This window comes from Lates calcarifer, linkage group LG3, assembly GCF_001640805.2.
Source record: "Lates calcarifer isolate ASB-BC8 linkage group LG3, TLL_Latcal_v3, whole genome shotgun sequence".
Lineage (NCBI taxonomy): Eukaryota > Metazoa > Chordata > Actinopteri > Centropomidae > Lates > Lates calcarifer.
In genome coordinates, this window is record NC_066835.1 from 1,516,916 (window position 1) to 1,536,932 (window position 20,017).

Genomic DNA, 20,017 nt, shown 5'->3' on the forward strand with positions numbered 1-20,017 from the left:
CTGCTGCGTGGGTAATACCATCAGCTGGATTGCGTAGTAGGTCACTGTGGACACTCTAACTTTGATAAGGCATCCAGCAGCAAATGGGACTCTGACATGCTGATATAATGTATGAATACATTAGAGCAGAAGTCGATTTTGTGCATGGAATGAATCCAAAGCAGATCATTTGTTGGAAGAGAAGACTGAGTCAAAGCAACACTGTGCCAGTAGTTAATGCATGTGCCTGAATAAGACAATCCCTGGGGTTAGCAGGGATCCTCCCAAACATTAAATGCATATCTAAATTAAAATAGCCTATAAGATGCTAAAGAAAAGCAGAGTTGTCAAAATACTGACCAATGTGAACAGAAAATTATTGCAATCATTTTTTGATCGATTGGTTAAACTGCGATACTTGCCATGAACTGTGTGTAAAGTAATACACAACACTGCCAAAGGAGAGAGGGAGGTAATTCATTTTAATGTAATTATTCTGTTGGGCAATTAATGTGCTAGTAATTTATTGATGTTAAAATGTGGTACCATTACTAGCTCTGTGAGACTTGATACAGACTCTCAAAGTATGCCATCATGTTTTCATTCTTTCAAATTAAAGACGCTGTGATAATTTACATGGGTGCTACCACATGTTAATTTTCTCTGTGGGTACAACATGCTCACCAGATAATTCACAACAGGAGCTCGTACACTTAATCTTTCAGTGTGAGAGCCTGATGGCAGCAATTGATATGAGCTGAAACAAGAGTCTTAGATATGCAAGACCTATTGTATTAAAACCTGACACACTGCATCAAGTCATCCACACTAAATGATAAAATAGGTTGTTTACCTCTTAGAATGACCCAGTTGAGCACTTTCATATCTGCCACCACTATCACCACATTCAGTGTCTTCTAGAATGCGTTTGACAAAAAAACATTCATATGGTTCATATTTTCTGATCTGCCACCTCTATGGTTCAGGTAGTCAATAACTACTAAGGCTAGGGGAACATCAGTCATATGAAACCAATGGTGGAAAGTAATTAATTACATGAAAAAAATGTACTCACATACTGTGGTTAACTTTTGCTCCATGACAGCTGTTCTATTAGCATTTCACATGTTTGGGTTGTCAGCAGCCCCACTGAACAGACATTTCAAGCCAAATCAAATCAAATTGTACTCAAATAGCCCAATATCACTAATGGTAAATGTACCTTGAGGGGCTTAACTGATTATTATTATTATAGATTATACAACGTTGACACCCTCTGTCCTTAGACACTTGAACCGGACAAGGAAAAACCTTTAACAGGATGGACAGACATGCAATAGATGTTGTGTGTACAGAATAGACCAAAAAAGTAGATTTATGGGGGCGACCTGATAGCACATACCACGTGGGTCTTGGTGCTCTGAGCAGTGAGTCCCTGGTTCGACTCCTGATCTGGCTGGATCTTTACTGCAAGTCACTCCCCTATTCTCTCTCCCCATTTCCTGTCTCTCTACACTGTCTCTCCCCAAAAAATAACTTTAACCTCCTCTCCACCATGAAAGCCTGGAAAGAGAACAGACTATGCAAACATACAGAGGAAAAACCAAGCACATCATTCACACATTCAGGAGAATTCAATTCACTTCAATTTTATTTATATAGTGTCGGATCACAACAAAAGTCATCTCAAGGCACTTTTCATATAGAGCAGGTCTAGACCGTACTCTTTAAAATAGGTATTTACAGAGAGAGACCCAACAGTTCCCACCATGAGCAGCACTAGGCGACAGTGGCAAGGAAAAACTTCCTCGAGCAGAACCAGACTCAGGGTGGGTGGCCATCTGCCTCGACCGGTTGGGTTAAGAAGGAGAGAGAGAGAGAGAGGGGGAGAGGGGGTAGAGAATAGTGAGATAAGAACATAGCATAACATAACATGGGTTCCATGTAAAAAATGTAAGGTGATACAGTAGTGGTTCCATGTGTGTGAGGTGTGTGTGAGGTGTGGTGTTGGTGAGGTGAGGGGAGCAGGTGGGTGGTATGGTCAGTGTTTGTTTATGGTCCGAATGGCTAAGGGGAAGAAGCTATTGGGGAGGGACTTGATTGACCTGAAGCGCTGTCCGGAGGGCAACAGGTCAAACGGGTAGTGGGCGGGGTGTGAGGGGTCTCCTGAGATGACCCTGGTTTTCCTGAGGCAGCAGGATTTGGATATGTCATCCAGGGAGGGCAGAGGGCAGCCGATGATTTTTTGGGCGGTGTTGATGACCCTCTGCACAGCTTTCCTGTCTTCAGCTGTGGAGCCCGTGTACCACACACTCAGGCAGTATGTCAGTTTCTTTAATCCCAATAAAGTGCTCCAGTCTCTGTAAAAGGATGTGATGGTCAGTCGTATCAAAAGCAACACTGAGATCTAACAAGACAAGTACAGAAACAACCTAGGATTTAGGGTCTATCATAGCACAAATCCTCAAATAAACTATTATCTTGGAGAAAGTCACACAACTGTTTGCAACTTCTTTCTCCAGGATCTTAGAAAGAAAGGGGAGGTTAGATATAGATCTGTAGTTGGTTAATATGTCTGGATCTAGAGTGAGCTTTTTAGAAGGTTTGATTACAGCTGTTTTATACGACTGCGACACATAACCTGTTAACAAGGACAGATTTAACATATCTAATACAGAGCTGCAAATTAAGCAGCCTAGTTGGGATGGACTCTAAGAGACATGTTGAAGATTTAGATGCTGTAATGGTTGATGTGAGCTGGGGGAGGTCGATGGGAGCAAAAGCAGTCATGGTTAGGTTTTGCAGCTGACTCTATGGATCCTGTGTTTTGACTTAAATCAGTGAAGAAACACACAAAAGGAGGGAAAGACAAAGAGGAGGCTGGGATTCATGGAGAATAAAGATCCACATCCAAAACATGAGGAATAAGGCACCAACAGTAAGGGCTCTCCCAGGATGGCTGATGCCTCACCAGAGTCAGTTGCCAGTGAGGGAGGCTAAAGTTGATGCAGTCAGATTTTCTGGATTTAAATCTAGCTGCAGCAATCTGAAACATTTGAAGAGTTTTAGCACTAGCACATGGCTGAAACCAAAACATTACAATAATCTGGTGTGGATGGAAGATGAATGAGGTTGAAAAAGTCTTCAATGATCAAAAGTGTTGCTAGAATTAAATATAACACCAAGGTTTTCGGCTGTCATCACACAGTTGTCAAGTGCTACTGTTACTTGATCAAACTGGCATCTAAGACAGGCTGATGACCAACATCTCAGTTTTATCTGAATTTAAGAGCAAGTTTTGTGAAATCCAGCTTTTTACAGACAACCAGGCCTTTAATTTGATTTTTTTTTTTTAAAGGATCATCTGCTTTTACAGGCACATACAGCTGAGCATCATCAGTGTAACAGAGGAAATTAATTCCACGACTGCATATAATTTGGCCAAGAGGTGAAATATAAAGAAATAAAAGCAGTGGGGATGAGAACAGAGCCACGGGGTGCTCCACATCAGAGTATATTATATATAATGTCTTCTTTCAGTTAGAAAGCGAGGCCAGAGACACCAAATTGGTTTTCCAGTTGCTCTACAAGTATACAGTGATCTGTGGCATCAAGGCTGCACTGAGAATGAGTAAAGGAAGCACAGAAGAGGAATCTGAATCCATAGAAAGCAGAGGATCATTTACCACTTTGGTAAGTACCGTTTCAGTGGAGTGACAGGCCCTGAAAGCAGAATGAAAGTATTCAAAAAGATTAGTGTTAGATATGTGGGCTGAAAGCTGCTGAGACATAACTCTCTGTAATACTTTAGAAAAGAATGGAAGCTATCAAGAGTCCTTGGACCAAGGGTCATTCTTATTCTAAACTTCTTAGATGGTTTCATTCAACTGTTCAAGGCCTTAAGAAAGCAAATTAGCTGCTATGTTTGATCATTTAAATCTCAGCACAAACACCAGTAACACTTCTCAGGTACAGTATAGGCCATGTGTGTGCTGTGGTACCTCCAGGGAAATGACTTTTGGAACTGAATAGGATTTATTGTTCACTAAAACTACCTTCAAGCCTCATGTGGCTCCATAAAGGCTAAAATATTACTGTCACATATTTTATTGGTTTGCTGAACACACACACTTGGTTCCTACATTATCTCCTTTTATTTTACATTCATAAAACTTGTGTATGTTTATTTTAGTATTGGCCAGTATAATCGGTCTCCTGCTGGTGGCCACACAGAACTTTGATTAAAATGACTTGTGAAGTGCTTTAGGCTACTCCTGTGGTTCACACACTGGTATCCAGGGGTCACCAGGGCCCTTTAATAAGTCTCCCAGCAAAAGACTGATTAAATCTAAACACTATTTAATTCACTAGATGTTTGATTGGGTTACAACCTAAATATCAGATAAATGCCAGATATCACCTGGTTCAGGAGCACAAATGTGAACGTGTATGATTTACTGGATTGGACTGATCAAATTTGGGAGATTTGCTGTGGATATTAACAGTCCCCCATGGGTGATTTAGAGTGTTTCTGGTGAATTGTGCCACAGTCAGGATAAGATTTCTACACTGCAATGAAATACCAGATTGCTATGAAACCCTACAATGCCTGTACCAATGTCATCATACTCAGAACAACAGTGGTGGGCCGTGCATTTCACACGTGGGCCTTCACTGGCGTCCTACCTGAATTAACCCACCAATTAATATTGTCATTATGATGTCAGTGCTATAGAAACCATCAAACCATCAATATACGGTATAACAGAACTTTGCATCACAGACAGACATGACATGTAGCCAGAATAAATGTCATTACTAAAGCTATGCTATAAAAACCCAATTAACCCAATTCAACAGGTCTCCAAACACTGCAGCCACAGCTGAGCCACACACACCATCTCCAGCAGAAGCATCAATATTAACTAATAAAATGACAAAGGCATAAACAATAAAAAAAATTAAAAAAAAAAAAAAATATTCTCAGTCTGAAGAAAAAACTGCTTGACTGTGACTCGACTTTCAGCATTAGCCTCCGTAGTGATAGAAAAGGAGTTATTGTTGGAACTGAGACGCACAGATAACCTCTACAACAGAGTCGCTGGACTCTTCCTCCTCCTTCAGCCATTGTGGGTTGAGAAAACAGCTATTAAATATATACTGTTTTCTCTTGCGCTAGTAGCTATAGATGCAGTTTGCTAGCTCTGACCAGTCGCCTCGCCAACTCAAAATCTAATTGGTTAAAGGATCTGTGAGGCAACAGTTTCATTGCCATTTAATTTAAATGACAGGAACCTGCACTGTTGATTCTGAAGGCCTCAAGGCAGATTTCTTTTGACTTGGTAACACAGGGCTGAAATCTGATTAGACAGAAGCTCTAACATAAACTGACTGTACAGGAAGCAGCATAACTAAGGGGAAAGCTAAGAGACGAAGAGAATAGATTGTTGGGAACAATTCAATGCATATAGTATTAATGGAAAAAAACATACATAAGAATATAATTCTGTGACTGTGTTGGTGTTTAGGCCAGCAGAGAAGGCCTTGCTGGCTCTGACAGCCCACTGCTGTAAAACCTTCATCTACCTCCAAGGTGAATGGAGAAGGGAAAAGAGACAAAGCCTGTTCATATGCTAAATATTTCATGCTATTTATGCTATTTCATTGCTAGCTAGAAGGGTTGTTTACATGAGCAACTTACTAGGCTCAAACCTTAAGCTGACAGAACTGACTAGTGACAGCTGAACCTGATGAAGATCTACTGCAGCTAACAAAGTACATCTTAGAGTGATGGAACCTATCAAGTCTGACAATGTGGAGCTGAGCCTGATAAGCTGAGTCTGCCATGTCGTGTAATGGCTACCATGTGCTGGTTTTTGTCAACATGTCATGTTTAGTCTCATGTTCTTGTTCTCCTCTTCACACTAAGGACACATTAAATAATTACAATAATTAAGATGGATGCATGGTGGTGCAGTGGTTAGCACTGTCGCCTCACAGCAAGAAGGTTCTGGATTTAAACCCTAATTCAGCCAGGGCTTTTCTGTGTGGAGTTTGCATCTTCTCCCTGTGCCCCTGTGGGTTTCCTCAGTGTATTCCAGCATCCTCCCACAGTCTAAAGACATGCAGGTTAATTGGTGACTCTAAATTGCCCATAGCTGTGAATGTCAACATGAATGGTTGTTTGTGTCTGTATGTCATCCCTGTGATGCCTGATGCCAGCTTGGATTTGCTCCAGCCCCTTGTGACCCTCAAAGGATTAGTGGTATAGCAAATGGATGGATGGATAGGTAATTGAAAAAAACCCTACTGCCACATGTTGATGAACTTAACATTATTAGGGATATATCTGAAATAAATGTATGCATTTTAAAAATATTTTTATGTACCATAACTCTCTGATAGCGAATGGAAAATACTGATGAGGAGAATACCACAGATAATTTTCAGATCTAACTTCAGTGTATCTATATGCTATAAGACAGGCTCTGTGAGTCTTTGGACTTTGAATCGGTCAAACGTATAGAAAAACAGTAGATACACACATAAAAAGTTACATTTTTATAAAACTGCAACTGCAAATAGGTTTAAGCGATAATTATGACTGTATTACATGTTCATTTATGTATGTGGTAAGCTGCAAATATGTTGACACTGAATATATCAGTAAAAAGTTTTTTTTTTTCTCCAAAATATCAGATGTTATAGAGCACAGTGTCTTTTTGTAGTAACTAGAGCATTGCTACACTTGTTTATGGTTATGTTTAGTGACACACAATCTGTGTACAGGTAATATCCAAATACTTTAAAATATCACAAACAATGTCAACCAGTGAATTGGCAAGGGCTGGAGAACTAACCTAACTGAAGAGCAAAAAATATAAACAATATTTTGATTATAGCACAGCAATAATAATAATAATAATAATAAAGCCACTGACAGTGTGACAGGGAAGGGGCAATAGATGAATGGTATAATGGCTTGTGTGAAATGTTTTTTTGCTATGCACGTGACTGCAACCCTATAAAGAAAAACTGTAAAAGGAAACTAAATGTCCCATGGTGAAACAAAGTTTGTGATGAAGCAGTCAGTTGTACTAAATGGCTTTTGATCAAGTGTGGAGTCTGACAAAAACCAGCTCTTTTCCTTTGTGGCTGAATTGCTTTCTATGCTGAGAGTTTGGTTGCATGAACAATGCTGTGACCTTCTGATGGAGTTGGCCCCCTGGGCTCCATCTAGATAATGGATACTCACTTGTGAGAGAGTGGCTAGCTGATGTGGAAGGAATATTGATAAGTGACTGTCTGAGATAAGGAGGAAACAAGCTTCACCACAGACACTGACACAGGTTATAAAGTAAGCTTTTTGTTAGAAAGTGACTTCAAGACAAGAATGTGATGAGTAAAACTGAAAACATGCACAATAATCACTGTATGCTCCATTGTGAAAGAAATAAAAAATGTGAATGATGGAAAAAATGGATGTACAGTGGCATCTGGTTCTGCTCTCTGAGTTTTCTTGCAGTTGAACTGAAGAGCAGTCTCTTTTTCCAGCTTTTGCAGAACTTGGCACACATTTAAATTCATCCATACATTTTACACCACTTATGTGGGTGAGAGTCACAGCAGCAGCAGACTACATAAAGTAGCTGAGACATGTCTCTCTACAGCCACATCCTTCAGCTCCTCCTTTGGGATCCTGAGCCTTTCCCAGGCCAGATAATATGTAATCCTCCAGCATGTTCTGAGCCTGACCCAAGGTCTCCTCTTAGATGGATAAGCTTGGAAATCCTCCAGAGGGAAGAAGCCAGGGGGCATCCTGATCAGGAAATCCCAAGCTTACTTTGAGCTCCTTCTGAATATTATATGATATATGAACATCTGAAGAATTGGGTGTTACTGATTAGAGGCTGTCTGAAAGTGTGCACCATTATCCATATTTGTATAGTTCATCAAATCTCGCCCTTCTCGACAGGCTTTTCACCATGTGTTCACAATGTAAGAACCCTTACAGGGAATTCAAGAACCTCTGAATATGGATTGTTGGTGTGAAGATCTCTCCCCCAGAACATGGAGACCTAGTCTCCGTCTCTCTCTCCTCTTCTGTCACTTTCTGCAGGTATTTCTGCCTCTGGAGCTGTAGAGTCTGATCTGTGATGACAAGTCTCCTGCTGCTCCTACAACTCAACACCTGCTGCTAGAATTAGAAATGACTTATACTACTATTAGTTGTATTGCTATGTTAGCAGTTAATACTTTAATTATCACTACTATCATTACTACTACTGTATTATTGGCATCATTTTACCTTTTTTTTAAACATGGAACCCCCCCACCTTCTCAACCTAAATGAGGCAGATGGCCGTCCACCCTGAGTCTGGTTCTGCTCGAGGTTTCTGCCTGTTAAAAGGAAGTTTTTCCTTGCCTCTGTACTCCTAGTGCTGCTCATGGTGGGAACTGTTGGGTCTCTCTCTGTGAATATCTATTTTAAAGAGTATGGTCTAGACCTGCTCTATATGAAAAGTGCCTTGAGATAACTGTTGTTGTGATTTGGCGCTATATAAATAACATTGAATTGAACTGAATTGAATAGTCTCCTTTCCTTAGAATTAGCTAGACTGGTTTCCATTGGAGTTCATTATTTCAAAGAGACACTGCCCTGTGGGCCCACCACCTACAGGTTTATGCATAGTATGGCAGGCTAAACTAGTTCTAGGGATGTGGAAGATGTGTTCTGCTACACATTAAAAAATATTGTTTCTTTTTAAGCTTCAGACTCACACCTCTCCACACACATGATCAGATATAACTACAATCTCATATTGTTCCCCAAACACCCACAAAACTCCCACAAGTCATGACTTTAGTTAGAGTCAAGTAATGCAAAGTGGCTGTGCTTGGCCATCAAGTGCTCAGGAGCACCAGGAGGGGGTTTTTTGCTTCCCATGTGAGAGGCGTTTGAACAAATCAGTGCACAACTGTCATATGTGCTTGACACCATCAACTTCGGTTAGCTATTGTTATCTGCTAAATGTCAAGTACACCTATATAACAGTAGGTTGAATGTAGCAGTGGTGGAATGAAATTATGTGGATCTTGCTGGAGTGGGAAAAACAATAACAGTTATTTTCCCTTTTTCATGAGTGGACAGACAGACAGACACACACACACACACACACACACAGACACACACACACACACACACACACACACACACACAGACATCAAACAGAACGCAAAATATGATTTCATGTTTGAAGGTTGTGAGGACGTTTTCATTTTCATTAGACGCCACAATGAATCACACAATGTGGCATCTGCAGGAATACTGTTTACCACAACAGCTGCATCACTCATCTGCCATTACACATGATGCACACATATACACACACACACACTTAAAGCCCCTATAGGAATATAATGAATCACCTTTTGAAAGTTGCTTAAGGGTGACTGCCTTTCAGTTGCACTGTAGGCTCAGTTTAGAGGAATTTTAATCACAATGGTCCAGATGGGATGCATCAGCTCTAATTTGTGGTTCTGCAGGGCACTATATTCTTACATTAACCACTTCTCACCTCACACCTCCCCAGTCCTGCTCTCGTGCTTCTCTTCAGGTGTGCTGACACAAGATCATGGGTTGTCCCACTGACAGCGTTAGCTATGAAGGGAGTCTCAGAGCCTGTGCCTTATTAAATCTTTGCATGTCTTTCTGTTTCCTCAGTTTAAATAAGGTTAAGTATAAAGCTGAGACATATATTGATCTCATACATTTTACTGGTCTGCATTTTATTAGTAACAGTAATGTCTTTTTGAAGTATCATACCAATATCTCTGGATTGAATTTGTAATCATAAAACCACATGATGTACATAGCATGTATGTCTTGATCAATTAAAGCCAAAGGCCTCTAATAAACTACCTGTGTAGTATAAACGAAAACAAGATTTTCCAGAACTACAAAATCTAAGAAAAAGAAAGTTAAGAAAAAGTTTTGATCATCTTAAGGCCCAAACAGTGATTCACATTTCCAAATCCAACAAAGGACCTTGAACCTTGCAGATCATTCCCATTTATTTCAACGTTTTTTGCCCTCATTCTCTCCAGTTTGGAGTGCCCAGTGTTGTGTTTGGTGCAGCTGCGTTTAACTGCAGAAACCTTCATGAGTCACCTGCCACTTTTCATTCACCTGTGAGAGTTGAGCTTTACCAGGAGGTCCTAAGGTATGTTAGTCAGTTCCACCTCCCTCAGTGTAGGCACCCCAACCACACACCTGATGTAACAAGTCCTCCAATCTGTGTGATCATGTACAAGTAGGCTACAACTTATAGAAGTGTACCAGTGGCAGGCATACCAGACCTGCACTGACATGGTAACAATGATATGACCTGTAGGAGAGTACCAGCTGCGGGCGTACCAGATCTTCATCATCATGGTGACAATAATAACACAGGTGTTCTATATACTACTTCAACTGACTTCCTCCTTTGCTCCCTTCATAATTATTGTTTACTATCATTTCTTATTATTACCACCAGAGATTGCCTAACAATCAAATGTAAATGTTTCGTAAAAAGCATTTTGCACAGATGACCTGTCTTTTTTACAGAAAGATAGACTCCATCTATCTATCATTAGATATTTTTTTTCCAATCGTTTTTCTTATGGTTTTATTGTCATTCATTGTTGTTGAGCACATTTTCACATATTCCAAAGTTCATTTTAAATGCATATAAAAGGCTGTTATACTGATTTGTACTGTATGTACACCAAAGTTGTAATGCTAATAGTATTACCTTTTTAATCACTAATGGAGAAATCAACAATACACATCAAGTGAACAAATTAACTTATACATGCATGAGTCTTCCTTCCATATTTAAAGGCAGTTAAACTGACTGCACCATTGACTGAAGTCAGTCTGTTGTTTCTACGAGCAATGACAAAGAGGACGAATCCCAGACATTATCAATCACACTCAGGGAAATACGCAGGAGCTCCCCTGGCACAGTAACCACTACAGTGAGGAGGCAGAGAGAGAAAGTGGGAGGGTGTGTCCTCATTCTGTACCTTGCTGCTGCAGTCTTTAACTCAATTGACAAAAAACCTGCTGCGTCAGAATGTCTAAATGTTCCTGTAACAACATTTGACAACCTTTTTTGTATTTTGGTTCTTCTTTCTACTTAAAGGAAGGCAGAGAATGTTGTTTTACCTCCCAGAGCCCTGTCAGGTCAGGATGAATCACGGACTGCATAGCAAGAACACTGTGTCCAATCTGGCTAATGAATTCAGCACTGCTGATGTTGGCTACAGGCCTGTTCAGGATGAATAGCTTTCCTCAATGATGCCAGTATATTTCCTATTATTGTCATGTAGGATATGAATGGTCTTTTAGATATGGAAGCACCGACTCGCATTCATTCATCTTTTCGTTCACTCAGTAAGTCAGTAAGTTTTTTAGAGCAGCTGCTCCCCAGACAGTAATATAGACTGGTCCCGGATCAGTGACTCATCTTGTCTGCAGTATTAGTAAAGTTGAGACACTTTGAGTCTACAAAACTGTACAACTGTACAATGTCCTGATTCAAATCTAAGAGAGCATACTACAAAGTACAGCTAAGGCTGATGTTATGGGATTTGATAGGAATGTTATTAACTTTGACCCAGTAATGGCAGTCCAAGTCACAAATTCATACCTCATGGTGGTGCTAAAGGAACCAAAGTCAAAAGGACACACTGTGTGGGAACCATGAATGTCTGTACCAAACTTTGTGTCTATTCAGTTTCAATTTTGTGTCAATCCATTGAAACTGAATAGACACAACGTTTGGTACAGACATTCATGGTTTCCACACAGTGTGTCCTTTTGACTTTGGTTAATAATTAATAATCAATAATTATTTCATTGTTAAAATTATTGAAATATCCTAACAACTATTGATAGGTGTTGGGATATTTCACAGGATAAGTGAAAACCTGGAGTCAGATGCTAAAGAGGTCTTCAAACTGTGAGGATATCACAGTCATTAGAATTCATCCATTTGACCCATTGTTACGGAAATAATATTTTTCAAGCTTTACATGTCTGAGAAAGCTCAAACCAGAGAAACACAGAAAATGGTGGATTGGTCACTTCAGGTTGGGGGTGAGTTGTTGTCTGCAAGCAAAGGAGTTTAATCATCTTGGGGTCTTGTTTTCGAGTGAGGGTAAAATGGCACATGGGACTGACAGACCACTGCCCTGTCAGCAGTAATGTAGGCATTGTACTGGACTGTTGTTTCTCTATTTTCCAACCCTAAACCTGTTGTCATGAGTTTTGGGTAGTGAAAGAGGTTGTGAATATAAACAGCTGAAATGAGTTTCCTCAGTATAGTGGCTCACCTTTACAGAGAAGGTAAGGAGCGCAGACATTTAAAGGGAGCGGCTGCTCTATTGCATTGCAAGGAGCCAGTTGAGGTGGTCTGATCATCTGATCAGGGTGCTTCCCAGGTGCCTTCCATTGCAGATTTTCCTGGGCATGTCCAACTGGCAGGAGTCCAGAACATTGTGAACAGGCTGGAGAGCCTGGGATGCCTTGGGATCCCCGAGGAGCAGCTGGAAAATGCTGCTGATGGAGGGACGACTTAACTACCTGCTTAATCTGCGGCCAAGCAACAGTGACCCTGGATAAATGAAAGAAAAACACAGTAGTAGAAATGATGTCATATTCTTGATGTGAAAAAAAGTGGACATTGAGAAGGTTTCACATGTAGGAGCATACATACATATATGAAAATGTGATTTTCCTTGGTATTATTAAGATCAATATGTGCTATGTTAATTATGAACAAATTATGCTGCATTTAATTAGAATTACCCAGATCATATGCATCAGAAATCAGTTTATAGCCTGCCGTCCTTGCTCTTCAAGGACATCCACCCACATATCACTACAAACACTGTATGATTTTCTGCTTTATATTTTTTGGGAGAAAAGGATATGCGCTATCTTCAGCTTCTCCTTTTCTTTATGCATACAAAGGGCAACGGTTCCCCTCTGGAGTATTTTGCCCGTATAGTGAAGAGATTTCTGTCAATATCTGATTAAAGATGCAGCCAGTCTCTGACTATAGAATTCACTTCATCTACAAGTTTTTCTGTCAAGGCTATGTTCACATTCACTGAAAAATACCACTCGCTAAAGGCCACAGCATGACTTTGATTTCCAGAGGTGCCATTCCACAGGACATTTTATGGTATGAAGCCTATCTCTGAATTCTTATCTGTCTATGACTTTTACATGAACAATTTATATGTTCATGTCCATATGTCTGTATGATAAGGTCTGATCATAACAAGGTCTTATTATATTGTATTGTTATATATGTTGTTTTGAAATCATTCATCAGTTATGCCTCCTGATGTTTCATCATTAAACATACTATTACCATACTATTAGATTTCTGTATGAATAGAGGTAAAACATGCGAGACAATTGAAAATACAAGGAGCTGCTACCTGCATCATCATACATCTGAAGCATGATCTTTAGATTGTCACAGCAAATTCAGCCACCTTGTGTCTTTACCATCTCAAATGACAAACAGGTACCCTGTCACATCTTTCCATTTGTATTCTGTAACAAAATCAGGCATCCATTTTATTCTCAATGTCCAGCGAAAAGTACAGCTGTTAAGTCTGTTTTCAGCATTCCTTTGTGTTATTACAGTGCCAACAGTAGCCCAGAAGAAAGGTGAGATTTGTTGGTGTCAGCAGCTCTGTTGAGGAGTTAGCTATGTCACATCACACAGGGCCTACCTCCTACCTGACCTGTGAGCCATGTAATCCATTTGCCATTGCTACACAGTCACACCTGACACTCCAGTGCTATAAGTACCGCAGACCTACACAGAAGAGAATGGGGTATGAACAAACAATATATAGTGAATAAAAATATTTTCTATCTTATGATAAGAAAAATATTAGTATTAACACATTCAAGAAGCTGTAGAACACTGAGCTTTGGCTATGTTACCTGATATTTAGTCCAGCCCTCACATACATTCTACAATTAGCAATGTAACATAATGTAAACATAGGCCTTTAGACTGTGGCTGCAGCTCTATTACTCAAAATAAAGTAAAATAAAATCTATCCAGCCGTGTGATTAGCTTTGGCTATACAACATTCATGTTCACATGAGACTGTATTGAACTGCGACTTATAAACACTGTTGCCCATTGGTATTTATCAAATGTAATCAATAGTTATAGTATTTCAGTAGTATAGTATTTGCTGTTATACGGTCTAGACTGCTTTAACTTGCGGGGGAATTTGTGGGGTCCCACAAAACTTGTGTAGAGAGCATTTAGTCCTGCTCAGTAAGACAACTTACACTGATTTGAGATCAAACCATAGTGTAAGTTGCATGTTTGCAACTCTTACATCTTATCTTGTAGGAAAGAAAAACTGTTGAAGAAAATTTTGAATGCACAAGAACAATTTCCATGTCTGTTTATAATGTGTATAATAATGCGTGATAACTGATCTCAGAACAGTGGAAGCTGAGTTGAGGGCAGCTTGAAGAAGCACATTTGTCTGTAGTGTTCAACTGAAGAGATGAAAAATGGCAGCAGGTAAAAACATAAGATCTGTGTGGAGTGATAAGGAGACGGTAATTCCTCAAATTAAACATTGAACAAATACAAATGCCTTTTTCCATCATGTTTTCCACATTGTTTTCTAAGGTTAGATGTTTGATTGGAAACTTTGCTAATGAAATATAATCCAAGAAATCCAATAACAGATCTGTGATTTTGAAGTGTCCTCACTCACCAAACACTGCACAGAGTGGCTTATTATACTAGGAGATATGATTTAGTGTGAGAAAATGATCAGTTATTCTTTCATCACAATGACCTCAGCATAAACAAAAGAAATCCAGTGTTCATTTAACCAAGAAACCCATTAGGAGTTCCTGCCTGCATATGACTGGCCACTGCAGTGCCTTTCTGGATGATGTGGCATTGCGGCAAAAGTTGAAACGTTTTCACCAGGCACATTTTTACACTCCTGTGGCACTGCCAAAAGGCTCCACTCAAATTACTAAAATCAGTCTGAGCACAGCTGGAGAGTGCTCTTATAATTTATTACAATCATGCCTTTGATAAGATAATCTTGAGGATTTAGATACCCATTCTACAGTATCAATAGGAAATGGGTTTTCAGACGGTAAAGTGATTGTCCTGGGTGAGTGGAATAAACAGTGGCACTTCAGTGGAGGCCCCAGCCATACAGTCTGATCTGCTGTTGGCTCCAGGGGTATTTCCTCCTGTATGTTGACATAAAAAACTTCATTTCCTGGTTGGATGATGATTTGGAGCAGAAGGTAGGCAGCACAGGTCTACTAAACAAATATGGCTACCTGAGTTAATAGTTTAGTCTGGAACCTGAAAGGGAGATGAGGGGAGGCATAGGGTGAAGGGTAAAACAGACTTATGACTATGATGAGGACATAAAAGTTTATCACTTTACAACGGAAATTACTGCCCTTGTTTAATTATGTATTTATCATTTGGTGGGTCATTGTGATGGCCATTAGATCTTAGTTTTACCATCCATGGATGGTAAACCCTCACCTGGTCAACATGACTTTGTGTTCCATTTGCAGACACAAGACAAACAAACCTACCTGTTAGATTTAAATCACAGTGTATGCTCAGGCTTTATAGTTTGAAAACAACTTTTTGTGTTCTCTTCCCTGAATTTCAGTATGTGCATGTTTAAAAACCGACCATCAGGGTGGAGAAAGTGAAAAAGCCCTGCTTGTTCTTCCCTCAGTAGCACCACTGGTGCCCTTGAGCAGGGCCCTTAACCTCTGACTGCTCCAGTAGAGTTGCTCAGTGGCCAGCAGATCAGACTGTGGTTGTACTGGACACAGGAGTGAGTGTGTAGCTGTGCACCACATTAATCATGATTGATGATGATCAAACCAAGAGCTGAAAGCTAAAAGCTCCTGATGTGTTGTCAGGAAAAGAATTTAAAATGTCAAGTGCTCATGCTTCCATTCAACAAAACAGTAAACTGTGACTCAGCACATAAATAAAATTCTGGCCAGTAACTAACTGTGTGTGTAAATATTCACAGTAGACATTTAAAGAGAGTTAGGTTAAAGAGAAGTACTTGATGATGAAATTGTACCTCTGGTAATCTCTCTCTCCTCCTGACCTTTGAGAAGGCTATATCAGTCACATCGCATGAATATTCACAATATCAACAAGTTAGAATCATGTCAAACAAATAGCGTTGATCATGATCTTGAAGTGGCCTCCTCTACTTCACTAATGAAAGACTTTAGTGTCTCTGAAGGATTGCTGTTCTTAATAAACATCTTTTCATTGTGTTCTTAATGTCAGGACTATAATTATGCAGAAATAAGTTGTGTTCATGTATATATATACAGGAACACTTGTTGCCTTACAGTAGAATGCAGATATTTGTAATATTTCTGTCACCATGCTTAATATTCTATAGGCCAGTTAGAACCACTTATGGGCTTATAGGCTGGTTATATACCATGGATATTTATACAAATAAACATCTCCTTTTCTATCTGAGCCCTTAGATCTTAGGCATAGGTAGTTAGTCACATAGCTAATAACCCTCATAGTAAATGGACCACAAACTGGATTAGAGGCTATCAATCCAGATCTCTCTTTCCTCTGAAAACATCTTATATTTAAACCTTCCACATTATATTAGAAATGAATACTGACCATGTTAATCACGACTGCCATGTAGGATCCCATAATCCCAGTCATTTCAGTGAGTGTGTGTGATTATTCATTGCACACTGTACACACCTCATCCCTCTGCACACAAGCTAAATGACTCACTGGTCTTTGCAGACCACCCCAGTCTCTCAGTCTCTGTGGCAATTTCTAATAAAGGAGCTGCTTTTACCCATTCCATCATGATTTGCTTCCAAGTCACATACTGAGAGGCTTAACACATGCAAATATTTACTCTGGTTTTTCTGTATCACATTAAAATATGAAACCATTGCTTAAGACAAAAATGACCTTTGAACATCTTTGATTGTTTTCACAGTTATTATAAAGTCAAAGAGATCACTGGCACCACTGTGTTCTTGACTTTGAGATCAGATTCAGAGCATGGATACTGTAATTTCTGCGGTTGAGCTCCGCTAAATTTATTGCAATTACATCCCTTATAGAGTAGTACATTGTGTACTGACAGTAAAAGAGCTGTTAAGAGCTGTGCTCTCTCCACAACAGGATAATTACTGTGACAAGAAAACATATGGGAGTGCCCCACTATTTTTGGCTCTATTGTCTACAGAAACATTTACAGAGATGTCACAAAGTCTAAAGCATTAGATTGTATCAAATTGGAACCTGCAGGAAAAACGTTTTCACATTCTCTGAAATTTTTTAAGAGGATTAATACCTGTAAATTGGCTAAATGATTTTATGACAGGAATGACACAGAACTCATAACTAATAATAACTCAAATACATAGAAATTGAAAAATTTTCAGAATATGACAATTTCAGTTATTTCCATTCATTTCCTCACCAGTAAGTATTTGTGACTGACTGTTTAAACTTAGAATCACCTCTTCTTCATAAAATAACCAGTTCTTTTGTACAATTATTAAACAATCTTATTAAAACAGAGCAACATCTTTCCATTCATTATGAAAAATGTTTCTTTAATCCAGTTACTATTTTGCTGCTGCAATGACTCACTTTCCCTCCAAAGACCATTACAGGCTGATGTAATTTAATTTAATGTAATCCTTTTATCAAAGCGCTAAGTCTGAATGAAAATGTTTTACAGAAAGGATCAGCTCACCCATATCACAACCAACCATATCCCCCCCTCACTGGGAGTCATATAAAACCATGCAGATTGCTTTATCTGCTGAGGCTTCAACATATACAACCAATCCATTACAGGAGGAGGTAAATGGAATTTAATTTCTATATTATTTTATGTTGTAAAACCAGTGCAAATGAAACCAAAATAAATACCAGGTGGTTAGATACGATGAGAGGGAAATGGGATGGGAAAATGTTGTTTTTGTGAACCAAGCCTTTAAACCATGGTGGCTGTCAGAGAGTCTACAGTTAACTTGTTGTTTCCACTGTTAAAATTGTTATCAATCCTCCTTTTTACTCATGTGACTTTCTGGAGATTAGTCCTTACACACTTACTGTAGTTGATGATGTCATGTCATGTTCTCTATTTACCATGGGTGAGCTACACAGGATGCCAGTTCTGTGTGTTCATGCACGAAAAACCACACACACACACACACACACACACACACACACACACACACACACACACACATACTCCTACCTACAAACTGTTATCCTACAAGTGGTCATTAAAGTTACTTTGGATTAAACTATCAGTGCCCTAGTCTCTGATCCAAGTCCCTGTCCTTAAAGGAACTATCAAGCCAGCATCCCAGAGATATCATCTCTACATCTACATCCTGGGTATAAAAGTGAACCGGCAGCAGTAACGGGTTGGCACCCTACTGCATTTCACATCAAATAAAAACTTGAAACACTTGGGATTCCTGATACTTTCCACAGCTTAAAGAGCAACTCAGCAGCAGGTGAAGGTGCAACAGCTGACTCCACCAGTTTAGCATTGCACTCCTATAACACTGTCAGATGTTACCATGTTTAAAACAATTTATATCGATGCAGCAGAACCAGATATATTGTATTTTTAAACCATACATTCTTCTTCCTTTTCAAAACCTTGAACGTACTTTAGCCACAATGCAACTTGATAGTAGGAGAGTCAGGTGTGTGATGCTTGTAGCAGCTAATGTAGCCTGGAGCCTCAAGCAGAGATGATGAGCAGGCTACAGAGGTGTGGTATGCTCACTTCTTTTGAATTCCACAGTTCCAGGTATTGACTTAAACTTAATCATCCATATCCATATTGATACTTGTACCTGACAATGTTAACATGCTGATGTTTAGTAGGTATTTTACCATGGTCACCATCTTAGTTTAGTGTGTTTCCATGCTAACATTTGGTATTTGGATTCGAGGGTTTATTTGCAAAGGAACCTCTTGACACACAGAACATTTCAGTATTTATACCACAGTCGATATCATTAGTTTTGCAGGACTTAGTAATAAACCAAATGTCAATGATAGATGAAAAAGTCAGGGGACCACCAAAGTTATTTTTAGTTAATCCTAAAGGGAACATGAATGTGTGCACCAAATTACATAGTAATTCTTACACTAGTCATTGAGACATTTCAATCCAAATAACCCTAACCCACAAATCATTAGAGTTCCTGTTTGGTAACTATAGATGTCTGTTTCAAAATTGTGTTACAATTAATTTGATTGCGACTGTCTTATAATATATTTACATATTTAGCAAGTTGCAAATACACTGATTCTGAACATATTAGTAAAATCACCACAGACAGTGCATTTGTTTTCTGCAAAAATATGTGATCTAACAGTACAATGACCAATTGTCATGACCACAGTATTATTACAATCCTTTATGGTTAGACTCTCGCAGTACCTGGTTAAGGTTAAGGAAAACAGAAAAGGTTCACAGTGACTCAGCTACAACATCTTTATTTACTTTTAACAACAACAGTCTTTCTCTAACCTGAACCAAAGTGCTGTTGTATATATATATATATATATATATATAGTTTTACATATACTTGGGAGTATAAAAAGATATAACTGAACAAATATGAATAAATATGACAACTCATGGAGGGCTCCCATTTCCAGGTCTAAGCAATGACAGATTTTCATTTGGTTGTCTAGTCTTGTTTGGCACAAATAGAAATGTCCAGTCAAATGCAGCCCCCTTGGAGTGGGAGTCAGCAATCATGCAGAATTTGACAAAGCTGATGCTGTCTCTGACTGATCAGTCTTATTAGTCACATCTCTGACTGATTATCAGCAGGCCCTGAGTATTTAATTAACTTTAGAATTTATGCAAATAACTGTTATAAAATAACTACAGTGCACAA